The following is an 18,341-nucleotide window of genomic DNA, read 5'->3' as shown; positions in this document are numbered from 1 at the left end:
TTGAAGAAGGGAATGGCAAACCACGTTAGTATTCTTGCCTTGAGAACCCCATGAACAGTATGAAAAGGGAAAAAGGACACTGAAAGATGAACTCCCCAGGTTGGTAGGTGCCCAATATGCTACTGGAGATCAGTGGAGAAATAACTCCAGAAAGAATGAAGGGATGGAGCCAAAGCAAAAACAATACCCAGTTGTGGATGTGACTGGTGATAAGAGCAAGGTCTGATGCTGTAAAGAGCAATGCTGCATAGGAACCTGGAATGTTAGGTCCATGAATCAAGGCAAACTGGAAGTGGTCAAACAGGAGATGGCAAGAGTGAATGCCGACATTCTAGGAATCAGAGAACTAAGATGGACTGGAATGGGTGAATTTAACTCAGATGACCATTGTATCTACTACTGTGGGCAGGAATCCCTTAGAAGAAATGGAGTAGCCATCATGGTCAACGAAAGAGTCGGAAATGCAGTACTTGGATGCAATCTTAAAAATGACAGAATGATTTCTGTTTTTTCCAAGGTAAACCATTCAAAATCATGGTAATTCAAGCCTATGCCTCAACCAGTAACGCAGAAGAAACTGAAATTGAATGGTCCTATGAAGACCTATAAGACCTTTTAGAACTAACACCCAAAAAAGATGTCTTTTTCATTATAGGGGACTGGAATGCTAAAGTAGGTAGTCAGGAAACACCTGGAGTAACAGGCAGATTTGGCCTTGGAGTACAGAATGAAGCAGGGCAAAGGCTAATAGAATTTTGCCAAGAGAATGCACTGGTCATAGCAAACACCCTCTTCCAACAACACAAGACTCTACACATGGACATCACCAGATGCTCAACACTGAAATCAGATTGATTATATTGTTTGCAGCCAAAGATGGAGAAGCTCTATACAGTCAGCAAAAACAAGACCAGGAGCTGACTGTGGCTCAGGTCATGAACTCCTTATTGCCAAATTCAGATTTAAATTGAAGAAAGTAGGGAAAACCACTAGACCATTCAGGTATGACCTAAATCAAATCCCGTATGATTATACAGTGGAAGTGAGAAATAGATTTAAGGGCCTAGATCTGATAGACAGAGTGCCTGATGAACTATGGATGGAAGTTTGTGACATTGTACAGGAGACAGGGATTAAGACCATCCCCATGGAAAAGAAATGCAAAAAAGCAAAATGGCTGTCTGAGGAGGCCTTATAAATAGCTGTGAAAAGAAGAGAAGTGAAAAGCAAAGGAGAAAATGAAAGATATTCCCATCTGAATGCAGAGTTCCAAAGAATAGCAAGGAGAGATTAAAAAAAAAAAGTCTTTCTGAGCGATCAATGCAAAGAAATGGAGCAAAACAATAGAATGGGGAAACTTAGAGATCTCTTCAAGAAAATTAGAGATACCAAGGGAACATTTCATGCAAAGATGGGCTCGATAAAGGACAGAAATGGTCTGGACCTAACAGAAGCAGAAGATATTAAGAAGAGGTGGCAAGAATACACAGAAGAACTGTACAAAAAAGATCTTCATGACCCAGATAATCATGATGATGTGTTCACTCATCTACAGCCAGACATCCTGGAATGTGAAGTCAAGTGGGCCTTAGAAAGCATCACTATGAACAAAGCTAGTGGAGGTGATGGAATTCCAACTGAGCTATTTCAAATCCTGAAAGATGATGCTGTGAAAGTGCTGCACTCAATAAGCCAGCAAGTTTGGAAAACTCAGCAGTGGCCAGACTGGAAAAGGTGAGTTTTCATTCCAATCCCAAAGAAAGTCAATGCCAAAGAATGCTCAAACTACCGCAAAATTGCACTCATCTCACACGCTAGTAAAGTAATGCTCAAAATTCTCCAAGCCAGGCTTCAGCAACATGTGAACTGTGAACTTCCAGATGTTCAAGCTGGTTTTAGAAAAGGCAGAGGAACTGGAGATCAAATTGCCAACATCCGCTGGATCATGGAAAAAGCAAGAGAGTTCGAGAAAAACATCTATTTCTGCTTTATTGACTATGCCAAAGCCTTTGACTGTGTGGATCACAATAAACTGTGAAAAATTCTGAAAGAGATGGGAATACCAGACCATCTGACCTGCCTCTTGAGAAACCTATAAGCAGGTCAGGAAGCAACAGTTAGAAAAGGACATGGAACAACAGACTGGTTCCAAATAGGAAAAGGAGTACGTCAAGGCGGTATATTGTCACTCTGCTTATTTAATTTATATGCAGAGTAAATCATGAGAAACACTGGGCTGGAGGTAGCACAAGCTGGAATCAAGATTGCCGGGAGGAATATCAATAACCTCAGATATGCAGATGACACCACCCTTATGGCAGAAAGTGAAGAGGAACTAAAAAGCCTCTTGATGAAAGTGAAAGAGGAGAGTGAACAGGTTGGCTTAAAGCTCAACATTCAGAAAATGAAGATCATGGCATCCAGTCCCATCACTTCAAGGGAAATAGATGGGGAAACAGTGGAAACATGGTCAGACTTAATTTTGGGGGGCTCCAAAATCACTGCAGATGGTGACTGCAGCCAGGAAATTAAAAGATGCTTACTCCTTGGAAGGAAAGTTATGACCAACCTAAACAGCATATTAAAAAGCAGAGACATTACTTTGCCAACAAAGGTTCATCTAGTGAAGGCTATGGTTTTTCCAGTGGTCATGTATGGATGTGAGAGTTGGGACGGTGAAGAAAGCTGAGTGCCGAAGAATTGATGCTTTTGAATTGTGGTGTTGGAAAAGACTCTTGAGAGTCCTTTAGACTGCAAGGAGATCCAACCAGTCCATCCGAAAGGAGATCAGTCCTGGGTGTTCATTGGAAGGATTGATGTTGAAGCTGAAACTCCAATACTTTGGCCATTTTGTGCGAAGAGTTGACTCATTGGAAAAGACCCTAATGCTAGGAAGGATTGGGGGCAGAAGGAGAAGGGGACGACAGAGGATGAGATGCCTGGATGGCTTCACTGACTTGATGGACATGGGTTTGGGTAGACTCTGGGAGTTGGTGATGGACAGGGAGGCCTGGCGTGCTGTGATTCATGGGGTCACAGAGTCAGACACGACTGAGCGACTGAACTGAACTGAAATAGGTACATTTAAGAAAAAAAAAATTTCTAGTTTGAATGCTGGTATACTTAAATCTCTGAGATTGTTCCCCCATCTTTTCTCTTCAGTGTGAAAGAAAACTGGCTCAGACCTATCTGCAGTCTTTTCCACCTACCTGACCTCACCCCTCTTGCACCCTGGTGGTGCCCCATCTCTGTGCTTTCACTGGGAGCCCCTCAGGTTTCCCCTCAGGGCACTGAGAGACATTTCCAGAGACTTCTTTTTGACCACTCTCTCCTCTTGAAGGAACATGGAAGGGAGGGAGGTCATGGACAGGAAGTATGGACCACAAAAAATCCATAGTAATTTGCTAGGTGAACATTTTTGTGTGCCAAAAATGTTCTAGAAACCATGCAAAATGGTAAAGTTGGAAAGTAAAGTCTAAATTCCAAATTTATAGCTTCAGCTGAAATTCATGACTTTTACTAGTCATTCATGCTGTTACCAAGTCCCCTTAAGTAAACTTATATAGGAAAGTAATTAGTGGCATTTTATGAAGCTCCATTTAAGTTAGGTTGTATCATAAAGGCTATCAGTGCGAGGCTGGAAGTGAAGACAAGGGCTGACAAACTGCATGAGAGGACCAGTCCCGTAATAGTTCAGCAAATACCATGACGACACAGTAATACTCAAAACATCCACCCTTCTCGACTGTTCCCTAGTTTTCTGTCAGTCTGTAATACCAGTTTAGACAAACTTCATTTATCACCGATTTATCAAATCACTCAACTGATTTCCTTGAACAAATAATCTGTGTTTACCCAAAGCTTACTATTTTCCTCTCTTGTCCTGCCCACTGGAGCTGAGTGTTCATGACCAAAGCCTCTAATATATTAATATAAAATCTGCCTTTTTCAATATTAAAATGGTACAGGGGTTATTTTGAAGTCTGTAACATTTATATTAGGTTAGCGAAAAATTTCACTCATGTTTTTCCGTACAATCTTAACGAGAAAACCTGAATGAACTTTTTGGTCAACCCAATATTATGAAAAGGACAATTGCCGCTTTGTGATTGGAGACAGAATTATGCACCCCCAAAGTAATCCAAATGTTTTGTTAAATTCACAAGACTATTTTCTGCCAGCTTCTTTTGATATGACAAGGCCCCATAAGAAAATAAACCTGATCAAATTACAAATTTACAATTTCAAACTAATATTTTATAAATGCATTAGACTTACTAGAAACCTGCCAAGAAAATGTCAGACCCTAAATAAATCACTAGAAAGCTATTAATAGCTTCCACTCAAAATAATAGAAATGAATAAAAATCAGGATATATGTTAAAGTGTCGTCTGAAGGGTGAAGAGGACTAAAGATTTTTTTCAGTTAAATTTTTTGAGATAATTGTACATCCGGCTTCAGCTCTAAGAAATAATACAGAGAGATCCTGTGTGGCATCCAGTCAGTTTCCCTCATGATAACATAAGAGTAAAATTGTAGCACATCAGTCAGGATATTAACTGATACTGATAAAGTCAGGACACGGGCACAGAACCTCTCCATCTCCACCAGGGTCTTTGCCCACTTACAGCCATACCTATTCCCCTCCTGCCCCCACCTTCTCTTAAATTCTGTCATTTTAAGAATGTTACATAAGTGGAGCCATACAGTATGCAACCTTTGAGGATTGTTTTTTTTTCCACTCAACATAATTCTCTGGAGATTTACCTGGGTTGTTGTCTGTATCAAAGTTTCTTTCTTCCTTTTTTTTTTTTTTTTAAACTGCTGAGTAGTATTCCATGGTATGGATGTACCACAGTTTAACTGTCTACTTACTGAAGGACATCTAATTATCTCTAGTTTGGGGTGTTATGCTAAAGCTTCTAAAACATTCAGGTACATGTTTTTTATGGGAATATAAATCTTCATTTTTCTGGGATAAATGGCCAGGAGTGCAATTTCTGAGTCATATGGAAGCCTAAAGATTTTGATGAAAATATTGTTGAGTCTGAAGGTATTCATTTTCCCCATGTAAGGGGGAAGAAAAAAAGGTCTTCTTTGAGGTCATTTCTCTGGGTGCTAGAAGAGTAAGAGGTTATTTATGGAAGAATTTGTAGAACTCACCATGTGGAAGGGCTCAGGTGGAAGCCCTGGTATTTACCAAGGGAATGTGTCATAAGAACCATTTCACAAGCAAAGTTAAAGGCATTAAAGTGTGATATCTTTCAAGACTCACAGAAGGCTGAGTCTGTCACCTTGTGAAAGGATGTGGGCATACTGGAGGCGGCCTTAGAGGTGGGGAATGCAGGAGGGAGGGACGCGATGCAGTCAGACTCTCCTGCCAGGGGTTGCTTTCAGGAGTGTACAGGATTCTAGAGGCAGTTTCTCTACAGTCAGATGTTCAGAGGGCTTGGCTCCTCCACCCAGAATGTATCTGGGACTGGAACACCTACGTTTGGACCCCACTTCAGCTACATAATAGCTACATGACTCAAGTACCCACAATGTAAGTTACCACCCTCCCGAGGCTGGGCGCAGCTCTGAGACCAGTCCTCAACTGTACTCTAGCTTGCAAAGAGCACTGATCACCTGATAACACAGCAGTTTCTAACAAATAGGTACCCTCTAGTGAAGAATAAAGACCTCGAAGAAAGAAAAAGAGAACTGGTTCCTCCTCGCAGAGGAAAACCCACAAAAACAGCCAATACTGGGAACAGTCAAGCCCCAGAAAGTCCTCAGGTTGTTCAACATGGCCTAGTTTTGACTCCTAAGGTTGTTCAACGACTGGTTCAGAGGCCAACTCCCTGGGATTGTTAGAAGCAGGACTTTGGGGGTCAGGTCTTAGAGGGCTGGTATAGCTTAGCTTTAAAACTTCCAACTCTATGCTCTGTTATACTGCACAGGAAACTTCATGAGGATGGAGTCACTCATTCTCTGGGACAAGGCAGTCACCCAGATCTCAGTAACAAGAGCTCCTAAAGCCAAACAATGCTTGTATAAACCCACATAACAAACAGTAAGGAGGTTTCGGTGAAAACTTGTGAGTTGCCAACTTGATAATAAAGTTCTAGTTAACACTCTTTTTCTTTTATTTTATAGTTTTATTTTATATTAATTTTAGGTCAATCTCAACAGCTTTAAGTATTCTTGATGGTTAAGAAACAGTGGAGAAAACATGTTCTATTTTAACATAGACTTCAGTTCAGTTCAGTTCAGTCGCTCAGTCATGTCCGACTCTCTGTGACCCCATGAATCGCAGCATGCCAGGCCTCCCTGTTCATCACCATCTCCTGGAGTTCACCCAGACTCACGTCCATTGAGTCCGGGATGCCATCCAGCCATCTCATCCTCTGTCGTCCCCTTCTCCTCCTGCCCCCAATCCCTCCCAGCATCAGAGTCTTTTCCAATGAGTCAACTCTTCGCATGAGGTGGCCAAAGTACTGGAGTTTCAGCTTTAGCATCATTCCTTCCAAAGAAATCCCAGGGTTGTTCTCCTTCAGAATGGACTGGTTGGATCTCCTTGCAGTCCAAGGGACTCTCAAGAGTCTTCTCCAACACCACAGTTCAAAAGCATCAATTCTTCGGCGCTCAGCCTTCTTCACAGTCCAACTCTCACATCCATACATGACCACAGGAAAAACCATAGCCTGGACTAGACGGACCTTAGCCGGCAAAGTAATGTCTCTGCTTTTGAATATACTATCTAGGTTGGTCATAACTTTTCTTCCAAGCAGTAAGCGTCTTTTAATTTCATGGCTGCAATCACCATCTGCAGTGATTTTGGAGCCCCAAAAAATACCATAACTTTAAATTGGTCTTCTATATCCAACATCACCAACCATACAAAATGTATTGATTTATTTTTTATTTTGAAAAGTCACTGGGAAAGGCAAGACCAAGTGCTACATTCTTGGTTCAAATGGACTGACAGCCTTATGCCTACACAAGCAACTTTGAAAAGTACCAAACACTCAACAAAATTCAAGGAAAAATGGCATATCTGAAGAGATATGCTATCAGATCTTATTGCCTGCATTTTCTAATGTCAAGGGAAAGTACTAAAACTGAGAATGACATTCAGTAAATGGAAACCCCAAATCTGGATTCACTATACCTCACCTGGTTATTCTTACCCTATTAGAAGGATACAGTTGTTTTTAAAACATAAAATGATCTCAAAGAACCATAAAACAAGAATGTCCAATGAATTTATTAAATCCTAACTGCTTGCACTTTAAAATTACCTTTCTTAAAACCTAAGCATTGCACAGATCCACAGATATCAGACAAGGGGATAAAAAGCCCTATGTAAAAGAAATTTAGCTGTGAGCAAGTAAAAATTTTAACAGTCTTTAAACCCTTTCCCAAAACACAGATAATATATTTCTCCATCTATTTATCTTTAGCAGCTATATTTCTCTAAGGTTATTGTTTAATTGCTAAGTCATGTCCAACTCTAACGGACTATAGCCCAGCAGGCTCCTCTGTCCGTGAGATTTCCCAGGTAAGAATATTGGAGTGGGTTGCCATTTCCTTCTCCAGGGGCTCTTCCTGACTCAGGGATTAAACCTGCATCTCCTGCATTGCACGGGGATCCTTTACCACTGAGACCTCCCTGGAAGCTCCGTATTTCTCTAATAGAGTGGTCTTGATAATTTCCAAGACTTAGAAAATTTAATGTGTCTAAGTTTATTATTAAGTGTCAGAGTGGATTTCAAATTTAGTCTGTAAGATTTCCAAAATGCCATGCCGCTTCTATACAATTATCAAGATAATCAGGAGAAAATGGTTTATACAAAGCTTTATTGCTTGTTTACAACTGTTTTTAAGATTCCTGACAGACCATGCCTCTAAGAAGACAAAAAACGGGTCTGACCTGCCTGTGTATCCTGGTAGATTACACAGTGCCTGGCACATTGTTTCTGAAAATCTAGACATGGGGGGATCCAATAATTCTTTGCTGAATGAATGTACACTCAATTAAGTTCACTATAACAGGATTTTGAAGTAACATTTTTCTTATGACTAGTTCTATAGTTCATTGTAAAATTCTTAAGAAAATAAACATGAACAAAGAGAAGAAAGTAAGTTATCATAATCCTAACAACTAGAAGTAACTATCATTAATATTTTGATGTTACAGTCTCACAGCTTTTTTCTCTATATGAATGAATGTTTAATTCATACTATACATACTAATGTTAAACTTTTTATTATATTATGAACATGCTTCCATGTTACCAGTCTTCTAAATTATTTTTAATGGTTATATTCTATTGTTTGCATGTACCATAATTTTATTATTGAATTTCCTAGCATATTAAAAAAGAATCCGCCCTATAGTCTTCCAGTTATTACCCAGGTTCGAACTCACTGACACTGTAAATCAGTCAAAATGAAGATAGTCTAAGAGACTTTAAATAACATTTTTGGACAAACTTTGACTATCACAGTAAGTTTTCAGGCGATCTATTTAAACATGTGACACAGATGACCCTGACTGTAATGAAAGGCTGTGGAACCAGCTCCACTTCTTCCTGGCGAATGGTGTTACTGTGATAGCAATCTTAATGCAATGCTTGCTTTGCTCACTATAAAACTTCCAAGATTCTTATTTACAGTTCATCTTAAACTAAGTTAGATTTAGCATCCTTTTGCTGTTGTTGTTCAGTCGCTAAGTCGGGTACGATTCTTTGCAACTGCATGGGCTATAGCCTGCCAGGCCCCGCTGACCTTCACTCTCTCTGAGTCTGCTCAAATTCATGTCCATTGAGTCAGTGATGCTACCTAACCATCTCATCCTATGCTGCCCCCTTCTCCTGCCCTCAGTCTTTCCTAGCATCAGGGTCTTTTCCAATGAGTCAGCTCTTCCCATCAGATGGCCACAGTATTGGAGCTTCAGGCTCACCATCAGTCCTTCCAATGAATATTCAAGGTTGATTTCCTTTAGGATTGACTGGTTTAATCTTCTTGCAGTCCAAGGGACTCTCAAGAGTCTTCTCCAGCACCACAAATCAAAAGCATCAATTCTTCGGTGCGCAGCCTTCTTTATGGTCCAACTCTCACATCTGTACATGACTACTGGAAAAACCATAGCTTTGAATATGCAGACCTTTGTTGGCAAAGTGATGTCTCTGCTTTTCAGTTTGCCTGCAATGCAGGAGACTCGGGTTTGATCACTTCCCTGGGTTGGGAAGATCCCCTGGAGGAGGGCATGGCAACCAATTCCAGTCTTCTTGCCTGGAGAATCCCACAGACAGAGGAGCCTAGCAGGCTACAGTCCATAGGGTCACAAAGAGTCAGAATGAAGCAACTTAGCATGCACACATCATTTCAGGCTATTTTAGTACCATGAAGAATACTTAAAGAAGGAAGTTTAAAAGTAGAATCTTTTGAATTTGACTTCCAAGGCTCAAAAATAATTAATAGAAGCTCAAAAAAGTACTTTTTAGATAGAGCTGGACTCACTACAAGATATAATTTTAGTTTATATTTAAATTTGTGGAGCATACACATTTTATGGTATTCCCAAGTCGAATTTAACTGTCTAAAATTTTTTAATTTTGTGATTTCAACACCAAGTTATCAATTACTTCATTATTAAAAATATTTTATTGCAGTAAAGGGGAGGTTGATTTCAAATGTGTGAATTAGAGAATGCTACAGTACATTGTGCTTAAGGTCATATATTGATATTAATTAAAAGTGGGCTAATCAGGTATTACTTAGGTGATATTCTTAGGGAACAAAGAATTTATGTTTATAAATATTTATTATGTTAGAAACCAGAATTGAAAGAGACACTTGTACCCCAATGTTCATTGCAGAACTGAACAGCCAGGACATGGAAGCAACCTAGATGTCCATCAGCAGATGAATGGATAAGAAATTTGCGGTATATATACACAATGGAGTATTACTCAGCCATTAAAAAGAATACATTTGAATCAGTTCTGATGAGATGGATGAAACTGGAGCCTATTATACAGAGTGAAGTAAGCCAGAAAGAAAAACACCAGTACAGTATACTAACGCATATATATGGAATTTAGAAAGATGGTAACAATAACCCTGTATGCGAGACAGCAAAAGAGACACAGATGTATAGAACAGTCTTTTGGACTCTGTCGGAGAGAGAGAGGGTGGGACGATTTGGGGGAAGGGTACTGAAACATGTATAATATCATATAAGAAATGAATCGCCAGTCCAGGTTCGATACAGGATGCTTGGGGCTGGTGCACTGGGATGACCCGTAGGGATGGTATGGGGAGGGAGGTGGGAGGGGGGTTCAGGATGGGGAACACATGTACGCCCATGGTGGATTCATGTTGATGTGTGGCAGATCCAATACAATATTGTAAAGTAATTAGCCTCCAATTAAAATAAATAAATTTAAATTAAAAAAATTTTATTATGTTATGATTACTATTGATAATGGAAAGGGCAGAATGATTTGTATGTTTGCTATTACTCTGCAAACAACTGCTTAGCAACATGTGTAACATTTATCAAGTTATTATACACCAGGCACTGTTTAAGTATTTTTCTAGTAATAACTGAGTCCTCATGAAAAAGACCTATACAGTGAGTACTACTGATATCGTTATTCTCATTTTTATAGGTGAAAAAACTATGTCCCTAAGTTTGTTTTCATAATAAGATTCTTTTTAATATAATGAATTAGTTTTTAGCAAATCTTTTCATTGAAGGTTGTATAAAGGGAAACATCAGTCTAGTCTATACACTTTGAATTAACTCTTAGAAACATTTCACTAAAAGTAAACTTTTAAAATTGTGGCAAAACAACAAACATCTGGAAATGTTTCTTACTCTACAAGAAGTGTCAATCTAGCACATATCATTCTGATAAACTCTTTGCAATCATCTCACACAAATTAAGACTTTTTTAAGAGTAAGAAAAATAAAAATAAAATATTTGGAAGTGTTTTCCACTTACAGGAAGTGACTATGTTCCTGGACTCAATATTCTCAAGCACTTCTTACTTGTTGGGATAGTGAGAAAATACTTGCCTAAAATTTTATTTCTCCATCAGGAAATCACAACAAACCAAACAAGAATTTCTAAAATATATATCCTGAAATATTTATATTACTTAAACATTATTTTTAAATTATTAAAATTTAGTGGGACTTCCCTAGCAGTTCAGTGGTTAAGATTCTATGCTTCCAATGCAGGGGCAATGGGTTTAATCCCTGGTTCCAGAACTGAGAGCTCACATGCTGCCTCGTGCAGCCAAAAAAAACTTTTTTTAGTTACAATTCAAATTTCAAAAAAATATTGGCTTAAGATAGATAAAAATTAATTTTTCACAAAGAGAATATTATCTTAGATATTTTATTCTGATGCCTTTTAGTATTTTCTAAAAATTTTTACTGTGTTCACCATGTTAAAAATTCTTAGCAAGGGACTTCTTCTCACTGAAATTTCCAATTTTTAACCTGTAATAATAAAATAAAGACATCAAATTAGTACTGGGAGGTCAATGTGAAGTATATTATATTACTTTTGCAATAAAGTTATTTGATTTTTTAAAAAACAGTTTTTCCCTAGCTACCTCAGTATTTTATTACGTGACCTGATGGTGCCACCTTGTGGCCCACCTGGACTGCAAAAGCAATGTGAGCATCTAGTATGGGTATAAAGCCAGAACAGGGCCTCTGAAGTTTTCCTTTGCCTCATTTCAGTCACTTATTGTCATTCTTACTAAATTTGAAATTGTTCAGAATTGGTCTGAACTTCAATTTTCCTTAGAAAAGAAAAGCTTACCTAATATAATGTGTGTCAATTATACCTCAAAGAAGAAAGAAAAGAAAGGGAAGGAAGGAAAAGAAAGGAAAGGGAGGAGGGAGGAAGGCAGGGGAACTCCCTGGCGGTCCAGTGGTTCACTCTTGGTGTTTTCACTGGCAAGGGCCTGGGTACAGTCCCTGGTCTGGTGCAGGAACTAAAATCCCATAAGCCAGGCAAAGCAGCCAGGGTAGGAGAGGGGAGAAGAGCTTACTAGGCAAATATAGCATAAATATGATTCCAGGCCTTTTAAAAAATCTAAAACTCATTAAGCCCACCTTTGATATCACACTTCATATACACAGAATTGTTAAAGTGTTACAAAAAATGACCTTCTTACTTATTAATTTATTCAGTGTTATTTTAAAATATAGGAATTACAACTTTTTGTAAATTATTCCTTATTTTCTAAATAGGACACAAAATTTAACCAGACTTCACCTCAAATCATCTGAAAGCAAAAGACTATTCTTAGGAGTATTTCTATGAAAATGTTACAGCTGAAGGGTGATCTAGGATCACCTAACAGATTATTTAACCCAAGCACCCAGGTTTATAGACGATACTGAGAACCAGAAAGGCTGTAACTTTTCATGTCAACCCTCACCTCTAGGGTTCTAGCCTTATTCATGATCTATGGTAGAAATACAAGGTACGTCATCTTCAACGTACAGGTTTTCACAATTCTATAACCTGTAGCCATTCATGCTCTGAATTACATGCTAGATGGAAGCTAGTGTGTGTGGCATCCTTAATATAAAACACCCATTCTAGTGACAAAGGGTGGAATAGGACACTCCCTGGTCTACACAACCCAAGAGAGGACTGGTCAGCACCACAGTGGACCCTGCTCACAAGTAACTAACTGTCAATGAGGGACTATTAGGGAAGCAGTTCAGCCAAGGGTCGATGCTGTGGTGGTCGTCAGGTGGAGAGTGAGTAAGAGGCAGATTCAGGCCTTCTTCTGGAGACCCTCCAGCTCATCCAGCCTTGGGCCAGCAGGTGAGCTGGAAGGCCCAGGGAACAGACTGGGAAGCACATCCTGAGGGCTCCAGAGCCCTCACCAAGGCCCCCCCCAAGCCATGGCCCAGGCCTCAAGGAGGAGTGAACCTCTCCCCCCTCCCTCTCTCTGTGACCTAACAGCAGTGGCCGTCTGCCTGACCTGTGAGACCTGGTCTCACCCTCTGGGCCACCTGAGGAGACTGAGGACCAGCTGGGTTGGATGCCTGGCTCCCTCAGGGATGACAGCTGGGAAGGGTGTGGGAACCTGGTCCTGCAGGAGCTGCCAACTGAGCTCCGCCTCCTCTCAGCCAGGACTGGGACCTTGGAGGGCGAGAGCTGTGCTTTGGGCTCTTGCCCTTTCTGGTCAGGACAGAGAATACCTTTCATCTGGGAGAGATTTACAGGGTCATCATTACCTGACTATGACCAGACCTGAAGAACGAAGGAGCTGACACCAAGAAGTCTGCAACAACTCACCACACCCATCCGTCACCTTTTGCTTTTAAAGGGGCTTGCTGAAAGCTTTCAGTAACTTTGGGGTTCTTAGGGCATGAGCCACCCATCTCCTTGTATGAGCCTATAACAAACCTTTCTCTGTTCCAAACTCTGTTTTAGTACTGACTGGCCTCACTGTGCGTTGGGCACACAGACTTGCGCTTCGGTAACAGTGAGGCCACATGAACCACTCCAGTCTAAATCACATTTAGAGCTCCAGAATGTTTACACTTGTGGCCCAGGTAGACTCTTAAAATTCAGGAACTCCTCACATATCATTATTAGACCTACATCCTACCCAACCTGTTCCAACCTTTAGGGACCCTGGTAAATAATACGCCATGAAGAAAATGACTGACAACAGGCTGAAGGGGCTAACTTAGCCAAATCTTTAAAAATGGCATGTTTGGACTTCCTTGGGAGTCTAGTGGTTAAGATTCTACACTTGGAATGAAAGGGCCGTGGGTGTGATCCCTGGTGGGGGAACTAAGATCCCACATGCTGCAGAGTATGACCAATAAATCGATAAATGTTAAAAAAATAAAAGTGGCATGCTTATATAGAAACTATATATATAGAAACCACACGGGGTAACAGGTATTTCTGCCCCCTGGAAACAGTTAAGGGTGACATCTTTGGTAGGAAGAAAGTGCAGAGTTTTAGTAAGAGAGTTGAGTGTCTAAGGCTTTAAAGGGAGCCTTTGGTTCTTTCCTTGCTGTCTCTCCTTTGGACTGTGGGTAACCTATTTTGGGGAAGCATCTTTGATACCCCAAGAAAGTAGTGAATTACATGCTTAGAAATGGCTCTAGGTTCAGGAAAGAGAAATACAGATTTTTTTTCCCACTAGGTTTTTTTTTTTTTTTTTTTAATCCCAGCTTAGGAGGATAAAACTAAGTATAGGATTTCAAGCAGAAGTTTTATTTTTCAGCTGGAGCTTTCCTTGTGCTGCCACTTAGGAACCTAAGATGTGGGGCAAGAAGTAGGAAATGCTAGTACTATAAAGCAGGATGGAGTCAGCAGTCCTGGTAGCTTCTTTAGTGGAACAGTAATTCCGAATGGACAATGAATCATAGCAATCCCCTTTCTGCCTGAGACCTGGGCCCCATGCAGCCTCTCCTAGTAAAACGGCAGATCTGTGAGTTGGCTCAGCATCTGTGTACTCAGAGTCTATGGTATCTTTCAGAAATAGGAACAGAGGCTGGCAAAACTCTGTATTACTTTCCCGTGGAACTATTTTTATAGACTGCCCAAAGACCCACCAGGCCATTGTGACCAACATGGGAAAGAGTGGTCAGTGACTAAGGTCTCAAGACCATTCCATTTCATGATTGTTGTCTATAGATTTTATCTTTAAAATTTTTTAAAAAAGAATGGTTAACTAAATTATCAACATTTTATCAATCAGACCACTCTTTTTAAAAAAAGTTCCATGCCTCACTCTGCTGGTTGAAGTTCACCCTTCAATTCTTTTAGGGAGGATCTGTAAGCAGTCCAGTCTTTCAGTCTTCTGACAGTGGCCTTATTTTTACTTTATTCTTGAATAATAGTCCATGTGATTACAAGGCTATAGCTGCCAGTTACTTTCCCTCAGCATTCTGAGGCTATCATTCCACTGCTTCTTGGCTCTATCATTGCTAGAAGACATCTGCTTTAGTCTAATTGTTGCATAAGTCTTTTCTTTGGTTTAAAAATTTTCACTTTAACCTTAGTATTAACAGTTTTGCTGGGATCTATTTAGGAGGATTTATATATCCTGGTTGGAATTCTGAATTTTTATAACTTATAATCTAAGGACCATGGCCTCTTGAATTCTGGGGAATTCTCACTTACCTCTTCCAACTACTGCTTTTCGATCATATCTTCCTATTAGATATATGTTGGAAACTCAATTTATGCTTTTCTTAAAAAAAACCCAAAACTTTTCTATGCTGTAGCTTCTAGGTACAGTTCTCAGCACTATCTTCTAATTGATTTATTATCTCTGGCTGGATTGAGTCTAAGTTTATCACACATCAAAAAAAAAACAAACCCCTCGACTACTATACTTTTTCACTTCTAAGAGTTCTAATTTTGTCTTCATCTCCATCTGCTCTTGTCACTTTCTGTTTCATAATTTACCATTTTGAATAAATGCAAGTGCTTTCTCTACTTGAGCATAAGGACACTTGAAAGTCTTTGTTGGAGCAACAAGTATACACTGTAGTGTATAAGTATACACTGTACACTATAGCCATTATCTTGTAATAACCTATAATGGAATATAATTTGCAAAAATACTGAATTGCTATGCTGTACCCCTTAAATCAAAACATTTAAAGCAACCACACTTCAATAAAAAAAGGAAAAAAAAAAAAACTTTGTTGGATAGTTTCCTAAAATTACTTACACTAGGACTGAGTTTGTGTTCCAATGCAACACTGCTGGATGGATTTTTCTTGACACTGGATCTTTGTCATTCATTTTGGAATTTTTGCTGTAAGCTTATTTTGGGAGAAGGGTTTGTTTTTGTTCTCCATTCCTCCTGCCACATGCTTACTCCTCCACATGGTTGCCTCCGACTTGCCACCTGACAATGAGTTCAGAACCAGGTCTTATAAAGGCTGAAGACCTTTCACTCCCTTGGAGGCCCAGTGCCACTGTAGTGGACACAACCGGCTGCCTACCATTCATGCCTTTTTCTGTCCCGCAGTACCCAACACTATCACTCCTGGCTGTCCCTAAGTATGTTTTGAGGAAATAAGCTCTGACTCCAAGTCATGTAACATGTAACATAGTACATTCTTCTAGCTGCAGTAGTTTATTGTTTTTTAATTAATTTTTTATTGAAGTGTAGTTGATTTATTAATACAATGTTATCTTAGTTTCTGCTGTACAGCAAAGTGAATCAGTTATACATATATCCACTCTTTTTTAGACTCTTTTCCCATATAGGTCATTACAGAGTATTAAATAGAGTTCCCTGTCCTCTACAGTAGGTTCTTATGCAGTGGTTTTATTTAGAAGTAGACATATTTCAGTCCAATAAGACCCTTTACTTACTGTGATATATATTCAGTTCAGTTCAGTTGCTCAGTCGTGTCTGACTCTTTGCGACCCCATGGACGCCAGGCCTCCCTGTCCATCACCAACTCCCAGAGTTCACCCAAACTCATGTACATTGAGTCGGTGATGCCATCCAGCCATCTCATCCTCTGTCATCCCCTTCTCCTCCTGCCCCCAATCCCTCCCAGCATCAAGGTCTTTTCCAATGAGCCAACCCTTTGCATGAGGTGGCCAAAGTATTGGAGTTTCAGCTTTAGCATCAGTTCTTCCAATGAACACCCAGGACTGATCTCCTTTAGAAGGGACTGGTTGGATCTCCTTGCAGTCCAAGGGACTCTCAAGAGTCTCTTCCAACACCACAGTTCAAAAGCACCAATTCTTTGGCACTCAGCTTTCTTTACCATCCAACTCTCACATCCATACATGACTACTGGAAAAACCATATATATTCAAGTGATATATTCTTTTTTTCTGATAATAAGGTGTAAACAGAACATCTAAAATTGCTTTAGTCATTTTGACATGGATTTCAGAAGGGACGGAGCGGGAGAGAGAGAAACAGATAAAGAGAAAGGCAGGGGTGCTGGAGACAGGAAGCACACAGGGAAACAGAGCCAGATCTTGATTAAACCTCACATGAAGCTCATACTAACTATGGACTTTTCAAATACAGGCATCAATAAATTCCCTTTTTTATTGACAGTTTAGGTGTTCTGTTACAACCAAATATTTAAATGATACAGAACCTAAAGTCTTACTTCCTTGGTGGATCAGAGGGAAAAGAATCCGCCTGCAATGCAGGAGACCAGGGTTCAATCCCTGGGTTGGGAAGATCCCCTGGAGAAGGGAATGGCAACCCACTCCAGTATTCTTGCTTGGAGAATCCCATGGACAGAGGAGCCTGGCAGGCTACAGTCCAGGGGATCACAAAGAGTCAGACACGACTGAGTGACTAACACTTCCTTTACACTTTCCTTGAACCTAAAGTAGTCATTACCACTTGATTCCTACTACTGTGTGCTTCTGCCACTGCTTTCTAAGAAGGAAAAAATACTGCTTGTGTTACATGTTTCAGCAAAAGACAAAGATCAAATGAAGGGTGGGAGCAATGATATCTAACTCTCTTCAAGAAGCTGAATTAACTAAGGTCTAAGAAATTTCATTTGAAAATGGAATAAACAGCACAGCAGGCAGGAAGCAGACTGAAAGCTGGGTAAATTCTAGGCGCTCACTAAGGAGATAACTTGAAGTACAAGTTGAACAGACAATCTGAATAGATGAGATAAAAATAAGCTCACTGTGGGGAAAACACAGACAATACCAGTTTTTGTTCTGTTTTTAAGAAAAATAACCAAGAGGCAAAATACAGCTCCAAATGGGCAAGTGGCAGAAAGAGATTTAAATGAAAGAATCAGTGCCATCTGGCTCTTGGAAAAAGACATATTAGGGCTAAAAATGCCACCAAAGTTAGAATGCCTAAACCATTCTGACAATGCCACACCCAGGACATTAAAAAAATTTTAACTTAGACTAAAGGAAAAAAGACACCATAAGAGAAAATACAGGTTTCTTAGCTAGTTTTAATACACTTAGGTTAAAAAGTAAAACAGGGACTTCCCGAGTGGTCCAGAGGTTAGGACTCTGTGCTCCCAATGCAGGAGGCCTAGGTTCAATCCCTGCTTGGGGAGCTAGATCTTGTATGTCACAACTAAAGATCCTGCATGCCACAACTAAGACTTTTTTTTTAAAGTAAAATACAGCAGAGGAATTTCACAAAGACCCAATGTCGAAAAAATAGCTAAATAAACCATGTGTGTTCTTGCATTTGCTTCTAGATGACTTGGCACCATCCCTAAATAACAATGTGCACGTCTTTTAGTTGATTGTATTCAATTGCATAAATCTGTCAAAAGGACTACTACTTCCGTGAATACACAGAAGCATCAGTATTTCTT

General features: G+C 39.8%; 1 protein-coding gene across 4 annotated transcripts in view; it reads right to left on the bottom strand.

Annotated features, from left to right (window-relative positions):
• ANKRD46 (ankyrin repeat domain 46) overlaps positions 1–18,341 on the bottom strand; it is an 80,633-nt gene that overhangs the window by 43,651 nt on the left and 18,641 nt on the right. The gene's annotated exons all lie outside the window — the stretch shown is intronic.

This window comes from Oryx dammah, unplaced genomic scaffold (genome assembly GCF_014754425.2).
Source record: "Oryx dammah isolate SB20612 unplaced genomic scaffold, SCBI_Odam_1.1 HiC_scaffold_19, whole genome shotgun sequence".
Taxonomy (NCBI): domain Eukaryota; kingdom Metazoa; phylum Chordata; class Mammalia; order Artiodactyla; family Bovidae; genus Oryx; species Oryx dammah.
The sequence above is the reverse complement of the archived record's forward strand: the minus strand, read 5'-3'. Positions and strand labels throughout refer to the sequence as shown.